Source organism: Entelurus aequoreus, linkage group LG25 (assembly GCF_033978785.1).
Source record: "Entelurus aequoreus isolate RoL-2023_Sb linkage group LG25, RoL_Eaeq_v1.1, whole genome shotgun sequence".
Lineage (NCBI taxonomy): Eukaryota > Metazoa > Chordata > Actinopteri > Syngnathiformes > Syngnathidae > Entelurus > Entelurus aequoreus.
Genome location: NC_084755.1, coordinates 1,427,957 through 1,447,173, shown reverse-complemented (window position 1 = coordinate 1,447,173; position 19,217 = coordinate 1,427,957). Strand labels below are relative to the sequence as shown.

The 19,217-nt window shown below is 40.3% G+C and overlaps 1 protein-coding gene across 2 annotated transcripts in view; it reads left to right on the top strand.

Annotated features, from left to right (window-relative positions):
- LOC133642565 (uncharacterized) overlaps window positions 1-19,217 on the top strand; it is a 194,471-nt gene that overhangs the window by 104,553 nt on the left and 70,701 nt on the right. The gene's annotated exons all lie outside the window — the stretch shown is intronic.

Here is a 19,217-nt window from a genome sequence, read left to right as displayed (position 1 = left end):
AGTCAAGGCCCCCGGGATGATATTTGATTAGTATTAGAACCGGTCTGCTGCTGTTTCGCACGCACCAATACTCTGTCAGTGTTGGTGCTAGGAATTTTCAAAATGGGGTCCCACAGTAGGGATGATACTCGAAACCGGGTTTTCCCGGATGTTCGATAAGAAAAGAACCGAGTCCTCGGACTCTAATCCCTTTTTGAGAACCGGTACCCGTTATCGAGACCACTATAGTAAAGAAAAAGAGTTGGTTCTTTATTCGAATCCCGTCCCGACCAGAAATGCTCCGTGTGACATCACAAGAAATGACGTCACGTAGCTCAGTCATTAGGCGCAGATAGCGAAAGCAGGAAAAACAATGGACCGGGAAAAAGCGCTCCAAGGTGTAATAAAGTTCAAAATAAAAGGTATAATCCAATGAATAACTTTACTGAGAGATTTGAGCAGGGTAAAACACATGACCAACACTTTTACGACCAACCGGAAACATAGCAACCAGGCTAGCAACGCACCTCCTTTACGGCAGCTGTCGCAACGTTCTTAAAACAACCGCAGCACATACATATATATACTACATATCTCACTTTTTTAACTTTTGTTTTTCTTTCCTTGTAAACGTTACAAAATCACACTGTATATGTGTTGTCTGTCTAATTATAAATAATGCAGATGAGGCGTGTTGGCTGAGTTCTTGACGTTTACTTTCACAGCGTTCTCATAACCTCATTCTTAGCTGCCGGGTGACGATATCCAACAACACTTTTCGGGGCTACCGCGCATGCTCGTCACTCCCGTTGCATGCTGGGTAGTGTAGTTGTTATATTCCCTAGCTCATAACATCTTTCCCCCTATAAAGGAATAATGTTAACTCAAAGTGTATTTCTTTTTTTAGCTTTAACTTTTCATTTTTTAGCATTGTAACCACATTTGCAAACAACTTTTCTCTTCATAGAATTTTCTGTCAATAAAGAAATAAAGTGCAAAAATGTCAAAGCATCATAACAAACAGTTATGTTCCAATAGCAGCAGAAGTGCACTTTTTGGAGAGCTGTATTATTTTCAGTTTTGTGCCCAAGGGACTGATTTTATTTAACACTATTATTATTTATACACCTATAGTGATCTCAGAGACAGGTTGTTTTTGTGTTACTGTATAGATTTGTTTTTCTGAAAAATCCCCCCTAATATACTTTGGGTAACAACAGTTAATATTTATTTCAATCAATCATCAATCAATGTTTATTTATATAGCCCTAAATCACAAGTGTCTCAAAGGGCTGTACAAGCCACAACGACATCCTCGGTACAGAGCCCACATACGGGCAAGGAAAAACTCACCCCAGTGGGACGTCGGTGAATGACTATGAGAAACCTTGGAGAGGACCGCATATGTGGGTAACCCCCCCCCTCTAGGGGAGACCGAAAGCAACGGATGTCGAGTGGGTCTGACATAACATTGTGAAAGTCCAGTCCACAGTGGATCCAACACATCAGCGGGAGTCCAGTCCACAGCGGGGCCAACAGGAAACCATCCCGAGCGGAGACGGGTCAGCAGCGCAGAGATGTCCCCAACCGATGCACAGGCTAGTGGTCCACCCGGGGTCCCGGCTCTGGACAGCCAGCACTTCATCCATGGCCACCGGACCTATGCGACTCCCCCTCGCAAGGGACAGGGGAGAAGAGGAGAGAAGAAAAGAAACGTCAGATCAACTGGTCTAAAAAAGGGGGGGTCTATTTAAAGGCTAGATTATACAAATGAGTTTTAAGATGGGACTTAAATGCTTCTACTGAGGTAGCATCTCTAACTGTTACCGGGAGGGCATTCCAGAGTACTGGAGCCCGAATAGAAAACGCTCTATAGCCCGCAGACTTTTTTTTGGCTCTGGGAATCACTAATAAGCCGGAGTTCTTTGAACGCAGATTTCTTGTCGGGACATATGGTACAATACAATCGGCGAGATAGGCTGGAGCTAAACCGTGTAATATTTTATACGTAAGTAGTAAAACCTTAAAGTCGCATCTTAAGTGCACAGGAAGCCAGTGCAAGTGAGCCAGTATAGGCGTAATATGATCAAACTTTCTTGTTTTTGTCAAAAGCCTTGCAGCCGCATTTTGTACCAACTGTAATCTTTTAATGCTAGACATAGGGAGGCCCGAAAATAATACGTTACAGTAATCGAGACGAGACGTAACGAACGCATGAATAATGATCTCAGCGTCGCTAGTGGACAAGATGGAACGAATTTTAGCGATATTACGGAGATGAAAGAAGGCCGTTTTAGTAACACTCTTAATGTGTGACTCAAACGAGAGAGTTGGGTCGAAGATAATACCCAGATTCTTTACCGAGTCTCCTTGTTTAATTGTTTGGTTGTCAAATGTTAAGGTGGTATTATTAAATAGATGTTGGTGTCTAGCAGGACCGATAATCAGCATTTCCGTTTTCTTAGCGTTGAGTTGCAAAAAGTTAGCGGACATCCATTGTTTAATTTCATTAAGACACGCCTCCAGCTGACTACAATCCGGCGTGTTGGTCAGCTTTAGGGGCATGTAGAGTTGAGTGTCATCAGCATAACAGTGAAAGCTAACACCGTACTTGCGTATGATGTCACCCAGCGGCAGCATGTAAATACTAAAGAGTGCAGGGCCAAGAACCGAACCCTGGGGAACTCCGCACGTTACCTTAACATAGTCCGAGGTCACATTGTTATGGGAGACGCACTGCATCCTGTCAGTAAGATAAGAGTTAAACCAAGACAAGGCTAAGTCTGACATACCAATACGTGTTTTGATACGCTCTAATAAAATATTATGATCGACGGTATCGAAAGCGGCGCTAAGATCAAGAAGCAGCAACATAGATGATGCATCAGAATCCATCGTTAGCAATAGATCATTAGTCATTTTTGCGAGGGCTGTCTCCGTAGAGTGATTTGCCCTGAAACCGGATTGAAAAGGTTCACAGAGATTGTTAGTCACTAAGTGTTCATTTAGCTGCTGTGCAACAGTTTTTTCGAGAATTTTGGAATTTATTTTATTTTATTTTTTTAGGGGGGTAACAGTCAATATTTATTTATTAGATTAAATTGTTTTCCTATATAATAAAAGTGATCTTTTGTTAAACCAAATATTGTTTTTTTTCCATATACAACAACCTATCTGGACTCGATAAGAGAATCGATAAGGAATCGGTTCGATAAGAGGATTCGATAATAGGCTCGAACTCGATAATTTCTTATCAAACATCATCCATATCCCACAGTACATTTTTTGGGTCCTACTTTTTTGTAAGCGTTTTGACAACAAATGATAAATGTATGCATTATCCTGTTATATCTCACATTCTATATTGTGCTTTGGAAAAAGGTTGTCATAAACGTTACTTCATTCATTCTAAAAATAACACAAAATAAAACACATTTTTATGCATATGTAAATGTATTCAGTTATAAACATTCATTCACTTTCTTCTTTCCTTCATGGATCTAAACTTTACCGTTGCCGGTATTTTTCTTCGATATTTTTATTAGAGATGTCCGATAATATCTGCAGTATTATTATTATTATAGAGGTTTATTAGAAATAGGGACAGATACAAAAACATAGACATCTGAAACAGTTATCCAATGTATGCATCATAGTGTTTGTAGCCAAAGCTCATTTACAACACTTGTCCCCAACAACAACAACACAGATCTAACATCATTAAAATAGGAAAATAAAAAATATTATATTTATCGGCCGATAAATGCTTTAAAATGTAATATCGTAAATTATCGGTATCGGTTTCACAAAGTAAAATGTATGACTTTTTAAGACGCCGCTGTGTACACGGCCGTAGGGAGAAGTACAGAGCGCCAATAAACCTTAAAGGCACTGCCTTTGCGTGCCGGCCCAGTCACATAATATCTACGCCTTTTCACACACACACAAGTGAATGCAAAGCATACTTGGTCAACAGCCATACAGGTCACACTGAGGGTGACCGTATAAACAACTTTAACACTGTTACAAATATGTGAACCCACACCAAACAAGAATGACAAACACATTTCGGGAGAGCATCAACATAAACACAACAGAACAAATACCCAGAACCCCTGGCAGCACTGACTCTTCCGGGACGCTACAATATACAACCCCGCCCACCTCAACCTCCTCATGCTCTCTCCGGGAGAGCATGTCCCAAATTCCAAGCTGCTGTTTTGAGGCATGTTAAAAAAAAATAATGCACTTTGTGACTTCAATAATAAATATGGCAGTGCCATGTTGGCATTTTTTTCCCCATAACTTGGGTTGATTTATTTTGGAAAACCTTGTTACATTGTTTAATGCATCCAGCGGGGCATCACAACAAAATTAGGCATCATAATGTGTTAATTCCACGACTGTATATATCGGTATCGCTTGATATCGGAATCCGTAATTAAGAGTTGGACAATATCGGAATATCGGCAAAAAAGCCATTATCGGACATCTCTAATTTTTATTGTAATATTTTCAGAACGCGTTTGTTCTATTTTTGGCCAAAGTAAGACAAAGAAAACAATCTGACGTTGTCTTCATTTTTTAGCTTTAAGGCCTTGATTTTAATAGTCCGGCCCACGTGTGCACACATTTTCCTCCATGTGGCCCCTGAGATAAAATGACTTTGACACCCCTGAGTTATTTGAATTGTGCGGAATTGATTGTAGATTAATTGGGGTTTGAAGCACATAAAATGGAGCGCAGTAATCTGGGATACGGCAGTTTTAGACAAACTAATTTTCATAGTCGAATCTAATTCGGATAAGATTAGACAAAATGTTTGCTACAAGTATGCTATCAAGAGCACAGCTAACGGGGATATTCAGGAATGCTGAGATCTCGTATGCAAATGTGTCCACATCAAAGCACTCGGATAAACAAAGAAACACGGTAGAGAGTGGGTAGTTAAGTGAAGTCCTCGGATCGGCCCCCGTCAGGGTTGGCTTTGGCTATAGCTTAGGTTAGGTTACTTTATTAGTACCTGAAGGTAAACTCGTTTTGCAGCCAGCAAGATCAGGACAGCCATTTAAAGGCCTACTGAAATGAAATTTTTTTTATTTAAACGGGAATAGCAGATCCATTCTATGTGTCATACTTGATCATTTCGCGATATTGCCATATTTTTGCTGAAAGGATTTAGTAGAGAACATCGACGATAAAGTTCGCAACTTTATGTCGCTGATAAAAAAAAGCCTTGCCTGTACCGGAAGTAGCGTGACGTCACAGGTTGAAGGGCTGCTCACATTTCCCCATTGTTTACACCAGCAGCGAGAGAGATTCGGATCGAGAAAGCGACGATTACCCCATTAATTTGAGCGAGGATGAAAGATTCGTAGATGAGGAACGTGAGAGTGAAGGACTAGAGTGCAGTGCAGGACTTATCTTTTTTCGCTCTGACCGTAACTTAGGTACAAGCTGGCTCATTGGATTCTACACTTTCTCCTTTTTCTATTGTGGATCACGGATTTGTATTTTAAACCACCTCGGATACTATATCCTCTTGAAAATGAGAGTCGAGAACGCCAAATGGACATTCACAGTGACTTTTATCTCCACGACAATACATCGATGAAGCTCTTTAGCTACTGAGCTAACGTGATAGCATCGGGCTCAAATGCAGATATAAACAAAATAAATAAACCCCTGACTGGAAGGATAGACAGAAGATCAACAATACTATTAAACCATGGACATGTAACTACACGGTTAATAATTTCCAGCTTGGCGAAGCTTAACAATGCTGTTGCTAGCGACGCCATTGAAGCTAACTTAGCTACGGGACCTCACAGAGCTATGCTAAAAACATTAGCGCTCCACCTACGCCAGCCAGCCCTCATTTGCTCATCAACACCCGTGCTCACCTGCGTTCCAGCGATCGACGGAAGGACGAAGGACTTCACCACGATCATCCGTGCGGTCCGCGGCTAGCGTCGGATAGCCCGTCTGCTATCCAAGTCAAAGTCCTCCTGGTTGTGTTGCTGCAGCCAGCCGCTAATACACCGATCCCACCTACAACTTTCTTCTTTGCAGTCTTCATTGTTCATTAAACAAATTGCAAAAGATTCACCAACACAGATGTCCAGAATACTGTGGAATTTTGAGATGAAAACAGAGCTTTTTTGTATTGGATTCAATGGTGTCCGAATACTTCCGTTTAACTAGTGACGTCACGCGCATACGTCATCATACATAGACGTTTTCAACCGGAAGTTTAGCGGGAAATTTAAAATGTCACTTTATAAGTTAACCCGGCCGTATTGGCATGTGTTGCAATGTTAAGATTTCATCATTGATATATAAACTATCAGACTGCGTGGTCGCTAGTAGTGGCTTTCAGTAGGCCTTTAAACACTTCTGACCACGACTGTACATCCCTACTCACACCTGAGTGAGGTACTATGTTGTTGTACTCACACCTGAGTGAGGTACTATGTTGTTGTACTCACACCTGAGTGAGGTACTATGTTGTTGTACTCACACCTGAGTGAGGTACTATGTTGTTGTACTCACACCTGAGTGAGGTACTATGTTGTTGTACTCACACCTGAGTGAGGTACTATGTTGTTGTACTCACACCTGAGTGAGGTACTATGTTGTTGCTACTGTTTTCCATCAGCACATCAGGTGCAACAACATTGGACCTTATTAGCGTCTCTTTCCCACAATCCTCGCAGGGTGTTGACATCTGACCCCTGTGCTCCTCCCCCACCCCTGTCGGGGGAAATGTTATCTATGTTTGGATTGTGCGTGTGACGGCAGCTCGTACACGCCACAGTTGACCTCGAGCTCGCTCTCCCCGCCGGTCATTAACGAAGAGGTGGAGGTCAAGCAGACCCCACGGCTGACCTTTTTTTTTTGCGTCTGCAGTCTATTAACCCCACGGGGACGGGATGTGCGTAGTATGTTATTGTCGTGACTTTTATGTAGTATTTGACTATGAAAATGCTATTTTAATGATTACATGTTATTATGACAACATTTAGTATTTTGCAGTTTCCTCTTTTTATACAGTAGCACCTCAACTTACAAGTTAATTTGGTTGTGTGACAGAGCTCTTAACTCAAAACAATGATATGTATCTCAAACATCTATTGAAATTATTTTAAAATTGGTTGTTGGCCCCCACAAAACAGCAATTTAACATGTAACATGCCTTTTAAAGGGTCACATTATGATTTATTTTTCTACATTTAAAACCCTTTATGCGGCCGGTCTCTACATCTTTCTAAGTCATTGGTGTCTGTGTGAGTGACGAGAAGAAAAGCTTGGCTTGTTAGCGGGCTGAAACAAAGGAAAACATCTGCGGCGAGGCCACCCCTCATATGCCGTGGAGGATAACAAGTTGTGTGCCCTTGCACGAAGCAGAAAAGAGCACAATAGATCAGTGGTCCCCAACCTTTTTGTAGCTGAGGACCGGTCAACTCTTGAAAATTTGTCCCACGGACCGGGGGGGGGGATTTTTTTTTTTTTTTTTTTTCTTTTTTTCCTCCATAAAGAAATACAATCATGTGTGCTTATGGACTGTATCCCTGCAGAATGTATTGATCTATATTGATGTATAATGTATATATTGTGTTTTTTATGTTGATTTAACTAAAAAAAAAAAAAAAAAAAAATATATTTTTTTTTTTTTTAATTTCTTGCGCGGCCCGGTACAAATCGGTCCGCGGACCGGTAGTTGGGGACCACTGCAATAGATAATAACTATAGACGGCCTTTAAGCATAAAAGTTGTGTGATAACGTATATATAATTATTCTATCAATGGGATTGTCCATCCATCCATTTTCTACCGCTTGTCCCTTTTGGGGTCACGGGGGGTGCTGGAGCCTATCTCAGCTGCGTTCGGGCGGAAGGCGGGGTACACCCTGGACAAGTTGCCACCTCATCGCTGTCATGATCTGTGGTCTGGATCATGTTTTTTGTTATTTTCTGGTTATTTAAGACTCTTTTAGTTCCTGTTTACGCTCCCTTGTTTGTTTAGTCACCATGGCGACTCAATAGTTTTCACCTGTCTCATTTGTTCGGATCACACCTGTCGCTAATCAGAGACTACTATCCAAGCCTGGCGACATTGTTCATTTCATGCTCGGTTTTGACTAGGGATGTCCGATAATGGCTTTTTGCCGATATCCCGATATTGTCCAACTCTTTAATTACCGATACCGATATCAACCAATACCGATACTGATATATACAGTTGTGGAATTAACACATTATTATGCCTAATTTGGACAACCAGGTATGGTGAAGATAAGGTCCTTTTTTTTTTTTAAATTAATAAAATAAAATAAGATAAATAAATTAAAAACATTTTCTTGAATAAAAAAGAAAGTAAAACAATATAAAATCAGTTACATAGAAACTAGTAATTAATGAAAATTAGTAAAATTAACTGTTAAAGGTTAGTACTATTAGTGGACCAGCAGCACGCACAATCATGTGTGCTTACGGACTGTATCCCTTGCAGACTGTATTGATATATATTGATATATAATGTAGGAACCACAATATTAATAACAGAAAGAAACAACCCTTTTGTGTGAATGAGTGTAAATGGGGGAGGGAGGTTTTTTGGGTTGGTGCACTAATTGTAAGTGTATCTTGTTTTTTATGTTGATTTAATAAAATTTTTTTAAAAAAACGATACCGATAATAAAAAAAACGATACCAATAATTTCCGATATTACATTTTAAAGCATTTATCGGCCGGCCGATATTATCGGACATCTCTAGTTTTGACTTTTCTTGCCATAGTTTATGCTGTTCCATTCATGCCGTGTCCAGTAAGTCTCTTTTGTTTCATGTCCATAGTTCTTGCTATTTGTTTCAAGCCACAGTTCAGTGAGTTTTTTTCATGTTTTTAGTTTCATGGTTCATGTCCATAGTTTATGCTAAGTCTTAGCTTTTGTTTCCTGCGTTAAGCTTGTCTTCGCCTTGAGCGCTTTTTGTAGTACTTTGAGTTTGAATAATGAAATAATGTTCCTACCTACAAGCCTTGTCCAGTATAGTCCGATTGCATCCCGGGAGAACAATCCTCGCAGTAGGCTGCGAAAAACCCCTCGTCTTGACAGTCGCAGGGCCAATGGGGATTGTGCTGAGCATTTTTATTTCCCCTCGGGGATTATTCAAGTACAAACCCCGTTTCCATATGAGTTGGGAAATGGTGTTAGATGTAAATATAAACGGAATACAATGATTTGCAAATCATTTTCAACCCATATTCAGTTTAATATGCTACAAAGACAACATATTTGATGTTCAAACTGATAAACATTTTAACTTTAGAATTTGATGGCAGCAACACGTGACAAAGAAGTTGGGAAAGGTGGCAATAAATACTGATAAAGTTGAGGAATGCTCATCAAACACTTATTTGGAACATCCCACAGGTGTGCAGGCTAATTGGGAACAGGTGGGTGCCATGATTGGGTATAAAAGCAGATTCCATGAAATGCTCAGTCATTCACAAACAAGGATGGGGCGAGGGTCACCACTTTGTCAACAATTGCCTGAGCAAATTGTTGAACAGTTTAAGAAAAACCTTTCTCAAGCAGCTATTGCAAGGAATTTAGGGATTTCACCATCTACGCTCCGTAATATCATCAAAGGGTTCAGAGAATCTGGAGAAATCACTGCACGTAAGCAGTGACTTTCCATCCCTCAGGCTGTACTGCATCAACAAGCGACATCAGTGTGTAAAGGATATCACCACATGGGCTCAGGAACACTTCAGAAACCCACTGTCAGTAACTGCAGTTGGTCGCTACATCTGTAAGTGCAAGTTAACTCTCCTATGCAAGGCGAAAACCGCTTATCAACAACACCCAGAAACGCCGTCGGCTTCGCTGGGCCCGAGCTCATCTAAGACGGACTGATACAAAGTGGGAAAGTGTTCTGTGGTCTGACGAGTCCACATTTCAAATTGTTTTTGGAAACTGGACGTCGTGTCCTCCGGACCAAAGAGGAAAAGAACCATCCGGATTGTTATAGGCGCAAAGTGTAAAAGCCAGCATGTGTGATGGTATGGGGGTGTATTAGTGCCCAAGACATGGGTAACTTACACATCTGTGAAGGCGCCATTAATGCTGAAAGGTACATACAGCTTTTGGAGCAACATATGTTGCCATCCAAGCAACGTTATCATGGACGCCCCTGCTTATTTCAGCAACACAATGCCAAGCCACGTGGCTTCATAGTAAAAGAGTGCAGGTACTAGACTGGCCTGCCTGTAGTCCAGACCTGTCTCCCATTGAAAATGTGTTTGGCATTATGAAGCCTAAAATAGCACAAGGGAGACCCCCGGACTGTTGAACAACTTAAGCTGTACATCAAGCAAGAATGAGAAAGAATTCCAGCTGAGAAGCTTCAAAAATGTGTCTCCTCAGTTCCCAAACCTTTACTGAGTGTTGTTAAAAGGAAAGGCCATGTAACACAGTGGTGAACATGCCCTTTCCCAACTACTTTGGCACGTGTTGCAGCCATGAAATCCTAAGTTAATTATTATTTGCAAAAAATATGTTGTCTTTGTAGCGCATTCAACTGAATATGGCTTGAAAAGGATTTGCAAATCATTGTATTCCGTTTATATTTACATCTAACACAATTTCCTAACTCATATGGAAACGGGGTTTGTATTTCTGACTCTGATTCTGAATAGGCTATCATCCGTGAATATACTCGGATTGGTGAAACTGCAACTTGACCCGTCTTTAAGTGGTAAGATGAAGTCACATATCAATCTGATGGGCTCGTGAGCGATTATGACTCATAAGCATCCAACCATGTCACCACTACTCCTCCATCTCTGGCCGTCAGCTTCTGAATCAGAGAGGTGTCATCACTTTATCGGTCACACACACACACACACGTCGTTGCCCTCTTTTTCGCTCAGCGCTTGACCCCCGTGTGCGCCCGAGCTGTCGCGTGAACGCCGTCATCCGCCCGCTTTGATCCGCTCCCAGATCGCCGTGTCGGACGCGGCCAGATGTGGGCATTAGCATTTGAGTGAAAAGGGGCTTTCATTCAGCCCATTGTGGAGTGGAGGTGGGAAATAATGCGGCATTATCAGTCAAGGACCACTCCGGAATTAGTGACTCATCCGTAGAGGAATAAAAAAATGTGTCCCTGGGCCACGTTTCGGGCGCACAAAAAGACCTCCGTCTTTTTAAGACGCGCACACGTGGTGTCTCTTGCTAATCTGTCTTTTTTCATATGACTTCATGTCACTGATAGATTTTCAGGCTCACTGACTGCAGCGTGGATTACGTTTGGTATGTTTCCCTGACTCGCTTTGGAAAATCCTCTTCCCCAACCATCTGTCTTTTGCCCTGATGAGCAACACGGCGCTGGCGTGTGTTCGCTCATTTTGGCTCACGTGTCGCTCTGCCTTGCGCCACAATTTGGAGGAGGCTTTTTTTTAAGTGAGGTTTCTTTCTCGTGTGTTTTTCCTCAAGGGACATGGCACTTTGAAATACGTTGGAGTAGTGTCAGGTTCAAACACCGAACTATCTATTAGACAAGTGTTACGTCGACCAGCGTTCCTCCAATGGGGAATTCAAATTGCTAGTCTCTCCCAGATTCTTTTTATGGCAATAAGCTGATGTTGATATTCAATCACCAGGCAGTATTTGGTATTTTGCAGTTTATTCTCAAAGCTTAAAGGACAAACCTGAGACCAACCCAGTACACAAGCGTTCCCCAGCCCGGTCCAGATCGGTCTCGCGAGTCCTCTCTTCCCCGGACACACACAAGACAAGAAGGAATCAGGCAGAGTTGAATTTTACTCATGGGGAGAGACGTATGGGGCTGCACACTCAGTTACAGTTTCACCCTACGCTCTAAGGCAGTGGTCCCCAACCACCGGGTCGCGGATCGATTGGTATCGGGCCGCACAGGAAATAAAAAATTAATATAAAAATAAATAAATAAATTATTAAATCAACATAAAAAACACAAGATACACTTACAATTAGTGCACCAACCCAAAAAACCTCCCTCCCCCATTTACACTCATTCACACAAAAGGGTCGTTTCTTTCTGTTATTAATATTTCTGGTTCCTACATTATATATCAATAGTCTGCAGGGATACAGTCCGTAAGCACACATGATTGCATTATTTTAAGACGAAAAAATAAAAAATACGGAGCGTAGACGGTGAAATCCCCAAAATCCCTAAATTCCTTGCAATAGCTGCTTGAGAAATGTTGTTCTTAAACAATTTGCTCACACATTTGTTGACAAAGTGGTGACCCTCGCCCCGTCCTTGTTTGTGAATGACTGAGCATTTCATGGAAGCTGCTTTTATACCCAATCATGGCACCCACCTGTTCCCAATTAGCCTGTTCACCTGTGGGATGTTCCAAATAAGTGTTTGATGAGCATTCCTCAACTTTCTCCGTCTTTTTTGCCACTTGTGCCAGCTTTTTTGAAACATGTTGCAGTCATCAAATTCCAAATGAGCTAATATTTGCAAAAAATAAAGTTTTCCAGTTCGAACGTTAAATATCTTGTCTTTGTAGTCTATTCAATTGAATATAAGTTGAAAAGGATTTGCAAATCATTGTATTCTCTTTTTATTTACCATTTACACAACGTGACAACTTCACTGCTTTTGGGGTTTGTATGTAACACCATATTATTACATTTATGTAGCATTGTCCCTAAAAAGGATGAAATTGCTAAATGTGAGCAGCACCTGTGTCAGACGCTGTATAATCAGCACTGACTCACTGGCTCACACAGGTTAAACCCTCACAAGTCCTCAGCCTCCATCAACATAAACAAGTAGCACCACCTCCAGCACTTCTGCTCCTCGTGGTTGTGATCATCTGCATTCTGCTCTGCTCATAATTGGAGAGTTGCAAACGATACCGTGGGCCCTAATTGCTGCCGAGATGACAAGGAGATTACAGAGAAAAGAGGACTGACAGGTTTATTGTACACCTTACTATCCTGTTCATCTTTATTATACACCTTACTATCTTGTTCTACTTTATTATACACCTTACTATCCTGTTCTACTTTATTATACACCTTACTATCCTGTTCAACTTTATTATACACCTTACTATCCTGTTCAACTTTATTATACACCTTACTATCCTGTTCAACTTTGTTATACACCTTACTATCCTGTTCAACTTTATTATACACCTTACTATCCTGTTCAACGTTATTATACACCTTTCTATTCTGTTCAACTTTATTATACACCTTACTATCCTGTTCAACTTTATTATACACCTTACTATCCTGTTCAACTTTGTTATACACCTTACTATCCTGTTCAACTTTATTATACACCTTACTATCCTGTTCAACGTTATTATACACCTTACTATCCTGTTCTACTTTATTATACAACTTATTATCCTGTTCTACTTTATTATACACCTTATTATCCTGTTCTATTTTATTATACACCTTACTATCCTGTTCTACTTTATTATACACCTTTATATCCTGTTCATCTTTATTATACACCTTACTATCCTGTTCATCTTTATTATACACCTTATTATCCTGTTCTACTTTATTATACACCTTACTATCCTGTTCTACTTTATTATACACCTTACTATCCTGTTCTACTTTATTATACACCTTATTATCCTGTTCTACTTTATTATACACCTTACTATCCTGTTCTGCTTTATTATACACCTTATTATCCTGTTCTGCTTTATTATACACCTTACTATCCTGTTCTACTTTATTATACACCTTACTATCCTGTTGTACTTTATTATACACCTTATTATCCTGTTCTACTTTATTATACACCTTACTATCCTGTTCTACTTTATTACACACCTTACTATCCTGTTCTACTTTATTATACACCTTATTATCCTGTTCTACTTTATTATACACCTTACTATCCTGTTCAACTTTATTACACACCTTACTATCCTGTTCAACTTTATTACACACCTTACTATCCTGTTCAACTTTATTACACACCTTACTATCCTGTTCAACTTTATTACACACCTTACTATCCTGTTCAACTTTATTATACACCTTACTATCCTGTTCTACTTTATTATACACCTTACTATCCTGTTCTACTTTATTATACACCTTACTATCCTGTTCAACTTTATAATACACCTTACTATCCTGTTCAACTTTATTATACACCTTACTATCCTGTTCAACTTTATTATACACCTTACTATCCTGTTCAACTTTATTATACACCTCTACTATCCTGTTCAACTTTAGTATGCACCTTACTATGCTGTTCAACTTTATTATACGCCTTACTATTCTGTTCAACTTTATTATACGCCTTACTATCCTGTTCAACTTTATTATACGCCTTACTATCCTGTTCAACTTTATTATACGCCTTACTATCCTGTTCAACTTTAGTATGCACCTTACTATCCTGTTCAACTTTAGTATGCACTTTACTATCCTGTTCAACGTTATTATACACCTTACTATCCTGTTCAACTTTACTATACACCTTACTATCCTGTTCTGCTTTATTATACACCTTACTATCCTGTTCAACGTAATTATACACTGTACTATCCTGTTCAACTTTATTATACACCTTACTATCCTGTTCTACTTTATTATACCATCTCCTCATCCGTGGCTCACTAGTGCAACAGCTACGCCGGAAATGTTCTTTGGGTGAATAATGTAAACTCACTACACCGGTATGTTTTAGTGCTTTCATGGCGAGTTTACTGACAGATATAAGTAAGAACTTTACACTACTTTATATTAGAAATGGCAACAGTGGAGGATGAATGTCACATAACAAGAAGATAGAGGAAAAGCAGAAGTTTACACCGACTGCAAAGGCGGATGCATAATAGTGCAGCCTACACTTATCTCTTATGTTTGACAGCCATCTACTGGTCACACTTATCTTTACACCATGTACCAAATAAAATAGCTTCGAGGTGGGTAAGCTCAACCAAACCTATTCCTTAAATTAGGCGTCCTGTCAAGTTTTGACGAAGAAAAAGGACTTTAAGTGCGCCTTATAGTCCGGAAAATACGATATTTTGCGTATTAATAAACACAGATCAATGAATCGTACGCTCACTTATGTGACGCAATCCACTTTGCACACATTTAGTAGTTTAGCTTTGCGTGTGCTGTCAAGTTTGCACATGTTTCAGTGCACGCAAAGCTTTTGTAAATCAGGCCCTTAGTGTGGTTGTCTGTGTAAAAGCTGCATTTGTGATACAGCTACTGTGTTGGAGCTCATTAGAACAAACTGCAAGATGCTGCTCTGCTTCCAGTTCAGCAGTTAAATATCAGCTGCAGCCAAATGAGGTCGTGTGTAAATCAGCTGCAGTTTGTCACTTAGATTACCAGAGGCTCACTTTAGCTCCTTAGGGCTGAGACTGCCCATGTTCCAAAAATGTCACTGGGAAGAAAACACAGGCCTCATTACTCAACACAACCCGACACTATTCATTGTGAAGTGGATATTGTGATCATCACATATGTAAATTTATACAATAACTCTCAGAGGAGCTCAGATCCTTCAAACTGACAACTAGTGAGCTGAGACATGACACTGTCCTTGTTCCTTTCCTCTACCTCACCACAACGTTGGCACATGTGCCAGCATAATTCTTGTTACCTCCTCGCCTCAAAGGTTACAGCTTCTGTCTCGATTAGCGTCGCCCTCGCCAACATTGGCTGAAAAAGTATGACCTGTCACTCCCTAAAGGGGACCTAGGAGGATTTTGCTGTAAATATTGTTGATGGGTGATGAGCCAAAAAGACGGCAACGAGGAATCGTCGAACAAAAAGCTTTATTTGTTTCGGCAAGCCTCGGACTGGAACTGCAGCTCCAGGAGAAAGTGTATGGGCCGGATTAGTCTTTTCAATCAATCCAATCAATCAATCAATGTTACTTGTATAGCCCTACATCACGAGTGTCTGAAAGGGCTGCACAAGCCACAACGACATCCTAGGCTCAGATCCCACATCAGGGCAAGGAAAAATTCAACCCAAGGGGACCCTCCCCCCCTGGGTGACCGGTGCAATGGACGTGTGGATCCAGTCCATAGTGGATCTAACATAATAGTGTGAGAGTCCAGTCCATAGTGGATCTAGCATAATATTGTGAGAGTCCAGTCCATAGTGGATCTAGCATAATAGTGTGAAAGTCCAGTCCATAGTGGATCTAACATAATAGTGAGAGTCCAGTCCATAGTGGATCTAGCATAATATTGTGAGAGTCCAGTCCATAGTGGATCTAGCATAATAGTGTGAGAGTCCAGTCCATAGTGGATCTAACATAATAGTGTGAGAGTCCAGTCCATAGTGGATCTAACATAATAGTGTGAGTCCAGTCCATAGTGGATCTAACATAATACTGTGAGAGTCCAGTCCATAGTGGATCTAACATAATAGTGAGAGTCCAGTCCATAGTGGATCTAACATAATAGTGTGAGAGTCCAGTCCATAGTGGATCTAACATAATAGTGTGAGAGTCCTGTCCATAGTGGATCTAACATAATAGTGTGAGAGTCCAGTCCATAGTGGATCTAACATAATAGTGAGAGTCCAGTCCATAGTGGATCTAACATAATAGTGTGAGAGTCCAGTCCGTAGTGGATCTAACATAATAGTGTGAGAGTCCAGTCCATAGTGGATCTAACATAATAGTGTGAGAGTCCAGTCCGTAGTGGATCTAACATAATAGTGTGAGAGTCCAGTCCATAGTGGATCAAACATAATAGTGTGAGAGTCCAGTCCATAGTGGATCTATCATAATAGTGTGAGAGTCCAGTCCATAGTGGATCTAACATAATAGTGAGAGTCCAGTCCATTGTGGATCTAACATAATAGTGTGAGAGTCCAGTCCATAGTGGATCTAACATAATAGTGTGAGAGTCCACTATGGACTATTTAGTCCATAGTGGATCTAACATAATAGTGTGAGAGTCCAGTCCATAGTGGATCTAACATAATAGTGTGAGAGTCCAGTCCATAGTGGATCTAACATAATAGTGGGAGTCCAGTCCATAATGGATCTAACATAATATTGTGAGAGTCCAGTCCATAGTGGATCTAACATAATAGTGTGAGAGTCCAGTCCATAGTGGATCTAACATAATAGTGAGAGTCCAGTCCATAGTGGATCTAGCATAATATTGTGAGAGTCCAGTCCATAGTAGATCTAACATAATAGTGTGAGAGTCCAGTCCATAGTGGATCTAACATAATAGTGAGAGTCCAGTCCATAGTGGATCTAACATAATAGTGAGAGTCCAGTCCATAGTGGATCTAACATAATAGTGAGAGTCCAGTCCATAGTGGATCTAACATAATAGTGAGAGTCCAGTCCATAGTGGATCTAACATAATAGTGAGAGTCCAGTCCATAGTGGATAAAACATAATATTGTGAGAGTCCAGTCCATAGTGGATCTAACATAATAGTGTGAGAGTCCACTATGGACTATCCAGTCCATAGTGGATCTAACATAATAGTGTGAGAGTCCAGTCCATAGTGGATCTAACATAATAGTGTGAGAGTCCAGTCCATAGTGGATCTAACATAATAGTGTGAGAGTCCAGTCCATAGTGGATGTAGCATAATAGTGGGAGTCCAGTCCATAATGAATCTAACATAATATTGTGAGAGTCCAGTCCATAGTGGATCTAACATAATAGTGTGAGAGTCCAGTCCATAGTGGATCTCACATAATAGTGAGTGTCCAGTCCATAGTGGATCTAACATAATAGTGTGAGAGTCCAGTCCATAGTGGGGCCAGCAGAAACCAAAACATAAACCCAGGGATGCTGAAAAGAGACCTGAGGTAGTCAAAACTAAACAAAAGATGATCCGGGCTACGGATCATGACAGCAATTTTTCAGGATGTATGCAGATCCCAAATACAGATCAGCAGGTACCAGAAGGTAAGAAAAGTTGCTTTTGCATAATATTGTGAAACAAAACACCAGATAATGTCTTACCTTATACACACACCATAATAATACTCCTATGTTGAAGCACAGTACAATCCATCAAGTGGTGTGGCTTCATAGCTTACCAAAGTCCTACTTAAAATATTTTGATGGATTTTTGGGCGCCGTGTGTAACGTTCCATATTTTCAATGGAACATATAACATGTTGGTGTTGTTTACTTGAGTCATATTGCCATCATAGTGCAGTCTACACGTATCTCAGTGGCCTAGTGGTTAGAGTGTCCGCCCTGAGATCAGTAGGTTGAGAGATCAAATACCAAAAGACTATAAAAATGGGAGCCATTCCCTCCCTGCTTGGCACTCAGCATCAAGGGTTGGAATTGGGGGTTAAATCACCAAAAATGATTCCCGGGCGCGGGCACCGCTGCTGCTCACTACTCCCCTCACCTCCCAGGGGGTGGGGGGGTGATCAAGGGTGATGGGTCAAATGCAGAGAATTTTCGCCACATGTGTGACAGTCATTGGTACTTTAACTTTAACTTTAATCTCTTATGTGTGACTGCCATCTACTGGTCACACTTATCATTACACCATGTATCAAATAAAATAGCTTCGCGGTTGGTAAGCACAACCAAAATGATTCCGCACATTAGGCGCACTGTCGAGTTTTGAGTGGAAAGAAGGGATTTTAAGTGCAGTGTTTCCCACACATTCATTTATTTGTGGCGGCCTGCCACGAAAGAATTACGTTCGCCACAAATACAAAATTTTTTTTTGTTGTTGTTTTTTTTTTTGTTCTGTCCAGCTTCTCAGGCAAATCATATAGTTGATGTAGATGCCCATATAGGCTGTTCGGATTTACTTTACAAAAGAGAAGTGTAGGATACTTCTCTTGTTGCCTTATTTGTATTTGACCACTACTGTTTTCTGTTTATTTGTTACTGACTGTGGCAGGACACCTCTGCCTCTGTTTCACTTTATGTTGCTGGTAAATAATATGGTTGTAGTAGTAGGCTAAAGTTAAATTATTTAGTATGCACTAATTAAAGGGGCAGAGCTTTAAGAGACATTTTAGCTATTATATTTTATAAGATATATTTTTTGTAAGCACCACAATTAATAAATATATTTCAGTGAATAACTTATTGTTCAAATCTGTATATAAATATGTACATAAAGTGTTGTAATTATATTGTAAAATGGATGGATGGATGGACGTTTAAAACAAAACTGTTATTATTAATTAGTAAGTATACATTTTTTGAGCCTTTTTAGAGAAA